General features: G+C 62.6%; 2 non-coding genes and 1 pseudogene across 2 annotated transcripts; all 3 read left to right on the top strand.

Moving 5' to 3' along the window:
• The first annotated feature begins 1,290 nt into the window (after positions 1-1,290).
• Positions 1,291-1,409, top strand: LOC142867852 (5S ribosomal RNA). Its single transcript, XR_012917184.1, has one exon. It is a non-coding gene; the product is annotated as a 5S ribosomal RNA (ribosomal RNA).
• Positions 1,410-5,206: 3,797 nt separating this feature from the next.
• LOC142867800 (uncharacterized) lies at positions 5,207-5,325 on the top strand (annotated as a pseudogene).
• Positions 5,326-9,107: 3,782 nt separating this feature from the next.
• On the top strand, positions 9,108-9,226 carry LOC142867850 (5S ribosomal RNA). Its single transcript, XR_012917182.1, has one exon. It is a non-coding gene; the product is annotated as a 5S ribosomal RNA (ribosomal RNA).
• Positions 9,227-9,965: the final 739 nt, after the last annotated feature.

Here is a 9,965-nt window from a genome sequence, read left to right as displayed (position 1 = left end):
GGGGAAGGGGGTGGCCATGCGAGGGGACACTTTGAGGCCAAGTCCCAGCTTCAGCCTGATCCTCCTGGGAACCCCGCTCTGAGACAAGGAGCCGGGCTTCCCATTCCCACAGCAGCCAGTCGTGGGCTGAGGACACCTGGGGCGTTGGGAACTCCCTGGCTTCTCCTTGGTTTAACATCTGGAGCTGCTTGTGAATCGCGCCGCCACACACACCCGAGCGCAGGTGTCTTCCGCACAGACTGCGGGCCTCGCTCTTCTGAATGCCGCTAGCTCGCCACCCACCCACGGGTGAACCCGGTCAGGGTGCTTTCTCTAAGGGGCAGACTCTTTTCCGGGCGGGCTACCGGTGTCTCTGTTTGCTCGTTTCTTTCTTCCATTTCGGGAAAGTCTTCCTTGCTGGGTGTGGAAATCTCCTATGCCTTCCCTCGCCTATTCTGTCAGCTTTAAAATTCTCTTTCAGTTGCCACCCTCACAGATGGATTAGGAAACTCTTTCCGGTGCACTCATTAGTGAAATGACCTCCAGGAAGCTGGAATCCAATATCTAATGGCCGATTTTTAGCGAGTCCACACGCCAGGGTGGTCGGGGTCCAATGCAGCCCCGGCCAGGCCCAGGCCCCTTGGACTGGGCCACAGGAGGACACGGAGGAGGGTCCCGGCCCCCACGAAGCGGTGCCGGCAGTTCTCCACGGGCTTGGGCGTTTTCCAGAGGTAGGAGATGGAGGGGACTGATTTCTTCAGCGCCCCCCAAACCAGGCCACCCCACCCCACCCATGGGACACATCCCCAGAGAGAGACGCCCCATACACTGGCTGTGCCCCAGCCCTGGCCCGGGGGAATAGGCGGCAGCCCACCCACAGGGCGAGGGGGGGGGCGCAGCTGAAAGGGGTTGTGGGGGAGGGCGGCCCCTGGCTGGGGTCAAAGGGCGAGCGTCCCGCGCGTGCGCAGTCAGCGGCAGGCAGCGACGCGCTGGGGGTGGGCAGCGGGTAGGTGAAGGAGGCCGGGCGAGGAGACGAGGGGGGCTGGGAGGGCTCCACCTTGGCGAGTCCAGCCGTGGAGGCGCATCTTGTGTGAGTGTGAGTGAGTGTGAGTGTGTGTGTGTGTGTATAGAGAGACAGCCCCCCGCCCCGCCCCGCCCCGCCCATCACCCCCGTCCCTGGGAGCCCGCGGGACCCGGCCGGCGAACTCAACCGGCCCGGCCCGGCGCGGGGCCTGGGGCGGGAGGCGGCGGCGGGGAAGCCCAGAGAGGCTCGGCTTCTTGAGCGGGGCAGGGGCGCCCTCCGCCGCCGCCGTCTAGGGCCACACCACCCTGAACGCCCCCGATCTCGTCTGGTCTCGGAAGCTAAGCGGGGTCGGGCCTGGTTAGTACTTGGATGGGAGACCGCCTGGGAATACCGGGTGCCACAGGCTGCTGCTTTTTTTTTTTTTTTTTTTTTTTTGCCTCTTGTTCTGTCCCCTTTCTGGGAGCGCGGCGGCGGCCCGGGGTGGGGGTCACCCCCACCCTCAGCGCCCGCCCGCGGTGCCTGGCGCCCCAGCCCGCACCGTGGGGCCTCCTCTTGTCCCAAGCCGCGACACCGCCGCCACGCGGCAGCATGCGTGGCATCTGGACTGTCAGGTCTCAGACCAAAGGTCTGCTCTGTGGGAACCGACACGCTGGAGGAAACCTTGAGAGTCTGAGAGGGGAGGGAGTTCCAGAAGAAGGCCAGGATGTCATTTTGAGGGAGTATGTGACCAGAACTCGTCCCGTTGCTTTTGGGGTTCTATGGGCTACACGCAGGAATCTTTGGTGGTGGCACCTGATGTTGGGGGATCCGGAGTCACACCCAGACCTGCTCCACAGGCCTCCTTTTACTTTTCTCTTCGGATTCATGATTTTTAAAAAGTGTCTCTTACCTCTATGATTGCATTTTCTTTTCTCTCTCTTTTCAAGCAGATGATGGGAGTACAAGTATTCAGGTGACATGTGTTGCCCGTGCCCCCCTCCCCCCTGTGTTCTTTTTTTTTTTTTTTTTTTTTTTTTTGAGACAGAGTCTCGTTTTGCTGCCCAGGCTAGAGTGAGTGCCATGGCGTCAGCCTAGCTCACGGCAACCTCAATCTCCGGGCTCAAGCAATCCTGCTGCCTCAGCCTCCCGAGTAGTTGGGACTACAGGCATGCACCACCACGCCCGGCTGTGTTTTTCTATATATATTAGTTGGCCAATTAATTTCTTTCTATTTTTAGTAGAGACGGGGGTCTCGCTCTTGCTCAGGCTGGTTTCGAACTCCTGACCTGGAGCAATCCGCCCGCCTCGGCCTCCCAGAGAGCTAGGATTACAGGCGTGAGCCACCGCGCCCGGCCCCCCCTGTGTTCTTATTCATATACCTCTCATGTTGTTGCAGCGTATTGTGGGGGTACCAATGTTAAGGTCGGGTGCCTTGCCCTCTCCAAGCCTCCCCCCTCGGGTCAGAGCTTCAAGTGCGCCCATCCCCCAGTCGGTGCGCACCCACCCCATGCCTAATGGATGTGTATGCCCCTCCCCTCCCCCCACCCGCCCGACACCCACCCGATGAAGGTGATTCCTCTCTGTCCACTTAGGCGTCCATCCGTTCGTACCAATTTGCTGGTGAGCGCGCTCACGTGGTGCTCGTGTGTCCATTCTTGGGATACCTGGCTTACTGGAACGGGTTCCAGCTCTGGCCAGGAGAACACGAGAGGCGCCCTCTCACCGCTGCTCCTCACAGCCGAATGGCACTCCGTGGTGTCCACGCGCCACATTTTATTAATGCACTCCTGGATGGATGGGCACTCGGGTCGCTTCCACGTCTTTGCGATTGTGAATTGTGCCCTAACTGTCACCCTAACCCTTACCCAGCCCGTCTCCTCTGCCCCTGCCTGACGCGCTCCTCCCCGGCCAGGCCCGTCACTGTCCTGGGCCCCCGCCTGACCGGCTCCTCCCCGCCCGGCCTGTCACCGTCCTCTGCCCCTGCCTGACATGCTCCTTCCCGCCCGGCCTCTCACCGTCCTCGGCCCCTGCCTGACCGGCTCCTCCGTCGCCTGGGCCTTCCAAGGGCTTGGTGTGGACGCTGCTTCCAGGAAGCCCTCCAGAAACCCGGCAGCAGGGTGGCCGCAGCAGTCTCCAGCAGCCGTCCCTAAGTCGCGTGAGTGCGGGGGACGTGCCCCCGCTGTGCCGCGGGGGCCCAGCCTGGTGTCTTCCCTGAGGCCCTGCGGCTGCCGGCTGGGCTGCCGCTCCCCGCAAGGGGAGAGCCGCGGAGGTGGGGACCGCCTCCTGATGGGGACGTACACGCAGCTCTCCAAGTCGGATTCCGGGGCTCTCTGTCCTGCCCGAAGGCCCAGCCGGCCTGCGGGTCCTTAGAGTGGCAAAAACCTCCGAAAACTGAGACTGAGGGTCCGGTGGGTGTCTGCACTTTTGTGCTGGGCACCCCAGGGAGGCCCGGGGGCTGGCTGGACAACGTGGTCTGCTGGGCGGGGGGGTTGGAGGAGCAACTGATGCCCTTTGCACTTTGGGTAGCAAGAGTCTGAGGTGTCTCTGAGCCCTGTGCCCTGTGGGGGGGGGCGGGGGGGAGGAGGAGGAGGAGGAGGAGGAGGAGGTGGGAAGGGCCGGGGCCTGCAGTCCTGTTCCCGGGGTGGCACGGCAAGTGGCTTCTTCCACAGGCTGCTTGGCCTGGGCTCCCTGCACCTGGGCCTTTGGAGGACCGGCCCTGTGCTTGCCAACACTTCCTGCAGGGACCCAGAGCTGGGAGGTGGCATCTCTCAGCCCTGGGTCGGGCAGAGCCCCAGCGGGCCATGCCCACAACCTCTCTCAGCACCGGTCCCCCAGAAGGCTCCTTTGGGACCAGGATTCTCTTGCGGTGACTCTTTAAGGTCTGGCCCCTGGATGGAGGGGCACCAGGAGTAGAGGAGCAGGAAGGGGAAGGGGGTGGCCATGCGAGGGGACACTTTGAGGCCAAGTCCCAGCTTCAGCCTGATCCTCCTGGGAACCCCGCTCTGAGACAAGGAGCCGGGCTTCCCATTCCCACAGCAGCCAGTCGTGGGCTGAGGACACCTGGGGCGTTGGGAACTCCCTGGCTTCTCCTTGGTTTAACATCTGGAGCTGCTTGTGAATCGCGCCGCCACACACACCCGAGCGCAGGTGTCTTCCGCACAGACTGCGGGCCTCGCTCTTCTGAATGCCGCTAGCTCGCCACCCACCCACGGGTGAACCCGGTCAGGGTGCTTTCTCTAAGGGGCAGACTCTTTTCCGGGCGGGCTACCGGTGTCTCTGTTTGCTCGTTTCTTTCTTCCATTTCGGGAAAGTCTTCCTTGCTGGGTGTGGAAATCTCCTATGCCTTCCCTCGCCTATTCTGTCAGCTTTAAAATTCTCTTTCAGTTGCCACCCTCACAGATGGATTAGGAAACTCTTTCCGGTGCACTCATTAGTGAAATGACCTCCAGGAAGCTGGAATCCAATATCTAATGGCCGATTTTTAGCGAGTCCACACGCCAGGGTGGTCGGGGTCCAATGCAGCCCCGGCCAGGCCCAGGCCCCTTGGACTGGGCCACAGGAGGACACGGAGGAGGGTCCCGGCCCCCACGAAGCGGTGCCGGCAGTTCTCCACGGGCTTGGGCGTTTTCCAGAGGTAGGAGATGGAGGGGACTGATTTCTTCAGCGCCCCCCAAACCAGGCCACCCCACCCCACCCATGGGACACATCCCCAGAGAGAGACGCCCCATACACTGGCTGTGCCCCAGCCCTGGCCCGGGGGAATAGGCGGCAGCCCACCCACAGGGCGAGGGGGGGGGCGCAGCTGAAAGGGGTTGTGGGGGAGGGCGGCCCCTGGCTGGGGTCAAAGGACGAGCGTCCCGCGCGTGCGCAGTCAGCGGCAGGCAGCGACGCGCTGGGGGTGGGCAGCGGGTAGGTGAAGGAGGCCGGGCGAGGAGACGAGGGGGGCTGGGAGGGCTCCACCTTGGCGAGTCCAGCCGTGGAGGCGCATCTTGTGTGAGTGTGAGTGAGTGTGAGTGTGTGTGTGTGTGTATAGAGAGACAGCCCCCCGCCCCGCCCCGCCCCGCCCCGCCCCGCCCATCACCCCCGTCCCTGGGAGCCCGCGGGACCCGGCCGGCGAACTCAACCGGCCCGGCCCGGCGCGGGGCCTGGGGCGGGAGGCGGCGGCGGGGAAGCCCAGAGAGGCTCGGCTTCTTGAGCGGGGCAGGGGCGCCCTCCGCCACCGCCGTCTAGGGCCACACCACCCTGAACGCCCCCGATCTCGTCTGGTCTCGGAAGCTAAGCGGGGTCGGGCCTGGTTAGTACTTGGATGGGAGACCGCCTGGGAGTACCGGGTGCCACAGGCTGCTGCTTTTTTTTTTTTTTTTTTTTTTTGCCTCTTGTTCTGTCCCCTTTCTGGGAGCGCGGCGGCGGCCCGGGGTGGGGGTCACCCCCACCCTCAGCGCCCGCCCGCGGTGCCTGGCGCCCCAGCCCGCACCGTGGGGCCTCCTCTTGTCCCAAGCCGCGACACCGCCGCCACGCGGCAGCATGCGTGGCATCTGGACTGTCAGGTCTCAGACCAAAGGTCTGCTCTGTGGGAACCGACACGCTGGAGGAAACCTTGAGAGTCTGAGAGGGGAGGGAGTTCCAGAAGAAGGCCAGGATGTCATTTTGAGGGAGTATGTGACCAGAACTCGTCCCGTTGCTTTTGGGGTTCTATGGGCTACACGCAGGAATCTTTGGTGGTGGCACCTGATGTTGGGGGATCCGGAGTCACACCCAGACCTGCTCCACAGGCCTCCTTTTACTTTTCTCTTCGGATTCATGATTTTTAAAAAGTGTCTCTTACCTCTATGATTGCATTTTCTTTTCTCTCTCTTTTCAAGCAGATGATGGGAGTACAAGTATTCAGGTGACATGTGTTGCCCGTGCCCCCCTCCCCCCTGTGTTCTTTTTTTTTTTTTTTTTTTTTTTTTGAGACAGAGTCTCGTTTTGCTGCCCAGGCTAGAGTGAGTGCCATGGCGTCAGCCTAGCTCACGGCAACCTCAATCTCCGGGCTCAAGCAATCCTGCTGCCTCAGCCTCCCGAGTAGTTGGGACTACAGGCATGCACCACCACGCCCGGCTGTGTTTTTCTATATATATTAGTTGGCCAATTAATTTCTTTCTATTTTTAGTAGAGACGGGGGTCTCGCTCTTGCTCAGGCTGGTTTCGAACTCCTGACCTGGAGCAATCCGCCCGCCTCGGCCTCCCAGAGAGCTAGGATTACAGGCGTGAGCCACCGCGCCCGGCCCCCCCTGTGTTCTTATTCATATACCTCTCATGTTGTTGCAGCGTATTGTGGGGGTACCAATGTTAAGGTCGGGTGCCTTGCCCTCTCCAAGCCTCCCCCCTCGGGTCAGAGCTTCAAGTGCGCCCATCCCCCAGTCGGTGCGCACCCACCCCATGCCTAATGGATGTGTATGCCCCTCCCCTCCCCCCACCCGCCCGACACCCACCCGATGAAGGTGATTCCTCTCTGTCCACTTAGGCGTCCATCCGTTCGTACCAATTTGCTGGTGAGCGCGCTCACGTGGTGCTCGTGTGTCCATTCTTGGGATACCTGGCTTACTGGAACGGGTTCCAGCTCTGGCCAGGAGAACACGAGAGGCGCCCTCTCACCGCTGCTCCTCACAGCCGAATGGCACTCCGTGGTGTCCACGCGCCACATTTTATTAATGCACTCCTGGATGGATGGGCACTCGGGTCGCTTCCACGTCTTTGCGATTGTGAATTGTGCCCTAACTGTCACCCTAACCCTTACCCAGCCCGTCTCCTCTGCCCCTGCCTGACGCGCTCCTCCCCGGCCAGGCCCGTCACTGTCCTGGGCCCCCGCCTGACCGGCTCCTCCCCGCCCGGCCTGTCACCGTCCTCTGCCCCTGCCTGACATGCTCCTTCCCGCCCGGCCTCTCACCGTCCTCGGCCCCTGCCTGACCGGCTCCTCCGTCGCCTGGGCCTTCCAAGGGCTTGGTGTGGACGCTGCTTCCAGGAAGCCCTCCAGAAACCCGGCAGCAGGGTGGCCGCAGCAGTCTCCAGCAGCCGTCCCTAAGTCGCGTGAGTGCGGGGGACGTGCCCCCGCTGTGCCGCGGGGGCCCAGCCTGGTGTCTTCCCTGAGGCCCTGCGGCTGCCGGCTGGGCTGCCGCTCCCCGCAAGGGGAGAGCCACGGAGGTGGGGACCGCCTCCTGATGGGGACGTACACGCAGCTCTCCAAGTCGGATTCCGGGGCTCTCTGTCCTGCCCGAAGGCCCAGCCGGCCTGCGGGTCCTTAGAGTGGCAAAAACCTCCGAAAACTGAGACTGAGGGTCCGGTGGGTGTCTGCACTTTTGTGCTGGGCACCCCAGGGAGGCCCGGGGGCTGGCTGGACAACGTGGTCTGCTGGGCGGGGGGGTTGGAGGAGCAACTGATGCCCTTTGCACTTTGGGTAGCAAGAGTCTGAGGTGTCTCTGAGCCCTGTGCCCTGTGGGGGGGGGCGGGGGGGAGGAGGAGGAGGAGGAGGAGGAGGTGGGAAGGGCCGGGGCCTGCAGTCCTGTTCCCGGGGTGGCACGGCAAGTGGCTTCTTCCACAGGCTGCTTGGCCTGGGCTCCCTGCACCTGGGCCTTTGGAGGACCGGCCCTGTGCTTGCCAACACTTCCTGCAGGGACCCAGAGCTGGGAGGTGGCATCTCTCAGCCCTGGGTCGGGCAGAGCCCCAGCGGGCCATGCCCACAACCTCTCTCAGCACCGGTCCCCCAGAAGGCTCCTTTGGGACCAGGATTCTCTTGCGGTGACTCTTTAAGGTCTGGCCCCTGGATGGAGGGGCACCAGGAGTAGAGGAGCAGGAAGGGGAAGGGGGTGGCCATGCGAGGGGACACTTTGAGGCCAAGTCCCAGCTTCAGCCTGATCCTCCTGGGAACCCCGCTCTGAGACAAGGAGCCGGGCTTCCCATTCCCACAGCAGCCAGTCGTGGGCTGAGGACACCTGGGGCGTTGGGAACTCCCTGGCTTCTCCTTGGTTTAACATCTGGAGCTGCTTGTGAATCGCGCCGCCACACACACCCGAGCGCAGGTGTCTTCCGCACAGACTGCGGGCCTCGCTCTTCTGAATGCCGCTAGCTCGCCACCCACCCACGGGTGAACCCGGTCAGGGTGCTTTCTCTAAGGGGCAGACTCTTTTCCGGGCGGGCTACCGGTGTCTCTGTTTGCTCGTTTCTTTCTTCCATTTCGGGAAAGTCTTCCTTGCTGGGTGTGGAAATCTCCTATGCCTTCCCTCGCCTATTCTGTCAGCTTTAAAATTCTCTTTCAGTTGCCACCCTCACAGATGGATTAGGAAACTCTTTCCGGTGCACTCATTAGTGAAATGACCTCCAGGAAGCTGGAATCCAATATCTAATGGCCGATTTTTAGCGAGTCCACACGCCAGGGTGGTCGGGGTCCAATGCAGCCCCGGCCAGGCCCAGGCCCCTTGGACTGGGCCACAGGAGGACACGGAGGAGGGTCCCGGCCCCCACGAAGCGGTGCCGGCAGTTCTCCACGGGCTTGGGCGTTTTCCAGAGGTAGGAGATGGAGGGGACTGATTTCTTCAGCGCCCCCCAAACCAGGCCACCCCACCCCACCCATGGGACACATCCCCAGAGAGAGACGCCCCATACACTGGCTGTGCCCCAGCCCTGGCCCGGGGGAATAGGCGGCAGCCCACCCACAGGGCGAGGGGGGGGGCGCAGCTGAAAGGGGTTGTGGGGGAGGGCGGCCCCTGGCTGGGGTCAAAGGGCGAGCGTCCCGCGCGTGCGCAGTCAGCGGCAGGCAGCGACGCGCTGGGGGTGGGCAGCGGGTAGGTGAAGGAGGCCGGGCGAGGAGACGAGGGGGGCTGGGAGGGCTCCACCTTGGCGAGTCCAGCCGTGGAGGCGCATCTTGTGTGAGTGTGAGTGAGTGTGAGTGTGTGTGTGTGTGTATAGAGAGACAGCCCCCCGCCCCGCCCCGCCCCGCCCATCACCCCCGTCCCTGGGAGCCCGCGGGACCCGGCCGGCGAACTCAACCGGCCCGGCCCGGCGCGGGGCCTGGGGCGGGAGGCGGCGGCGGGGAAGCCCAGAGAGGCTCGGCTTCTTGAGCGGGGCAGGGGCGCCCTCCGCCGCCGCCGTCTAGGGCCACACCACCCTGAACGCCCCCGATCTCGTCTGGTCTCGGAAGCTAAGCGGGGTCGGGCCTGGTTAGTACTTGGATGGGAGACCGCCTGGGAATACCGGGTGCCACAGGCTGCTGCTTTTTTTTTTTTTTTTTTTTTTTTGCCTCTTGTTCTGTCCCCTTTCTGGGAGCGCGGCGGCGGCCCGGGGTGGGGGTCACCCCCACCCTCAGCGCCCGCCCGCGGTGCCTGGCGCCCCAGCCCGCACCGTGGGGCCTCCTCTTGTCCCAAGCCGCGACACCGCCGCCACGCGGCAGCATGCGTGGCATCTGGACTGTCAGGTCTCAGACCAAAGGTCTGCTCTGTGGGAACCGACACGCTGGAGGAAACCTTGAGAGTCTGAGAGGGGAGGGAGTTCCAGAAGAAGGCCAGGATGTCATTTTGAGGGAGTATGTGACCAGAACTCGTCCCGTTGCTTTTGGGGTTCTATGGGCTACACGCAGGAATCTTTGGTGGTGGCACCTGATGTTGGGGGATCCGGAGTCACACCCAGACCTGCTCCACAGGCCTCCTTTTACTTTTCTCTTCGGATTCATGATTTTTAAAAAGTGTCTCTTACCTCTATGATTGCATTTTCTTTTCTCTCTCTTTTCAAGCAGATGATGGGAGTACAAGTATTCAGGTGACATGTGTTGCCCGTGCCCCCCTCCCCCCTGTGTTCTTTTTTTTTTTTTTTTTTTTTTTTTTTGAGACAGAGTCTCGTTTTGCTGCCCAGGCTAGAGTGAGTGCCATGGCGTCAGCCTAGCTCACGGCAACCTCAATCTCCGGGCTCAAGCAATCCTGCTGCCTCAGCCTCCCGAGTAGTTGGGACTACA

This window comes from Microcebus murinus, unplaced genomic scaffold (assembly GCF_040939455.1).
Source record: "Microcebus murinus isolate Inina unplaced genomic scaffold, M.murinus_Inina_mat1.0 scaf020_hap2_Mmur4.0, whole genome shotgun sequence".
Classification (NCBI taxonomy): domain Eukaryota; kingdom Metazoa; phylum Chordata; class Mammalia; order Primates; family Cheirogaleidae; genus Microcebus; species Microcebus murinus.
Note: the sequence above shows the minus strand (reverse complement) of the source record. Positions and strands in the feature narration are given on the sequence as shown.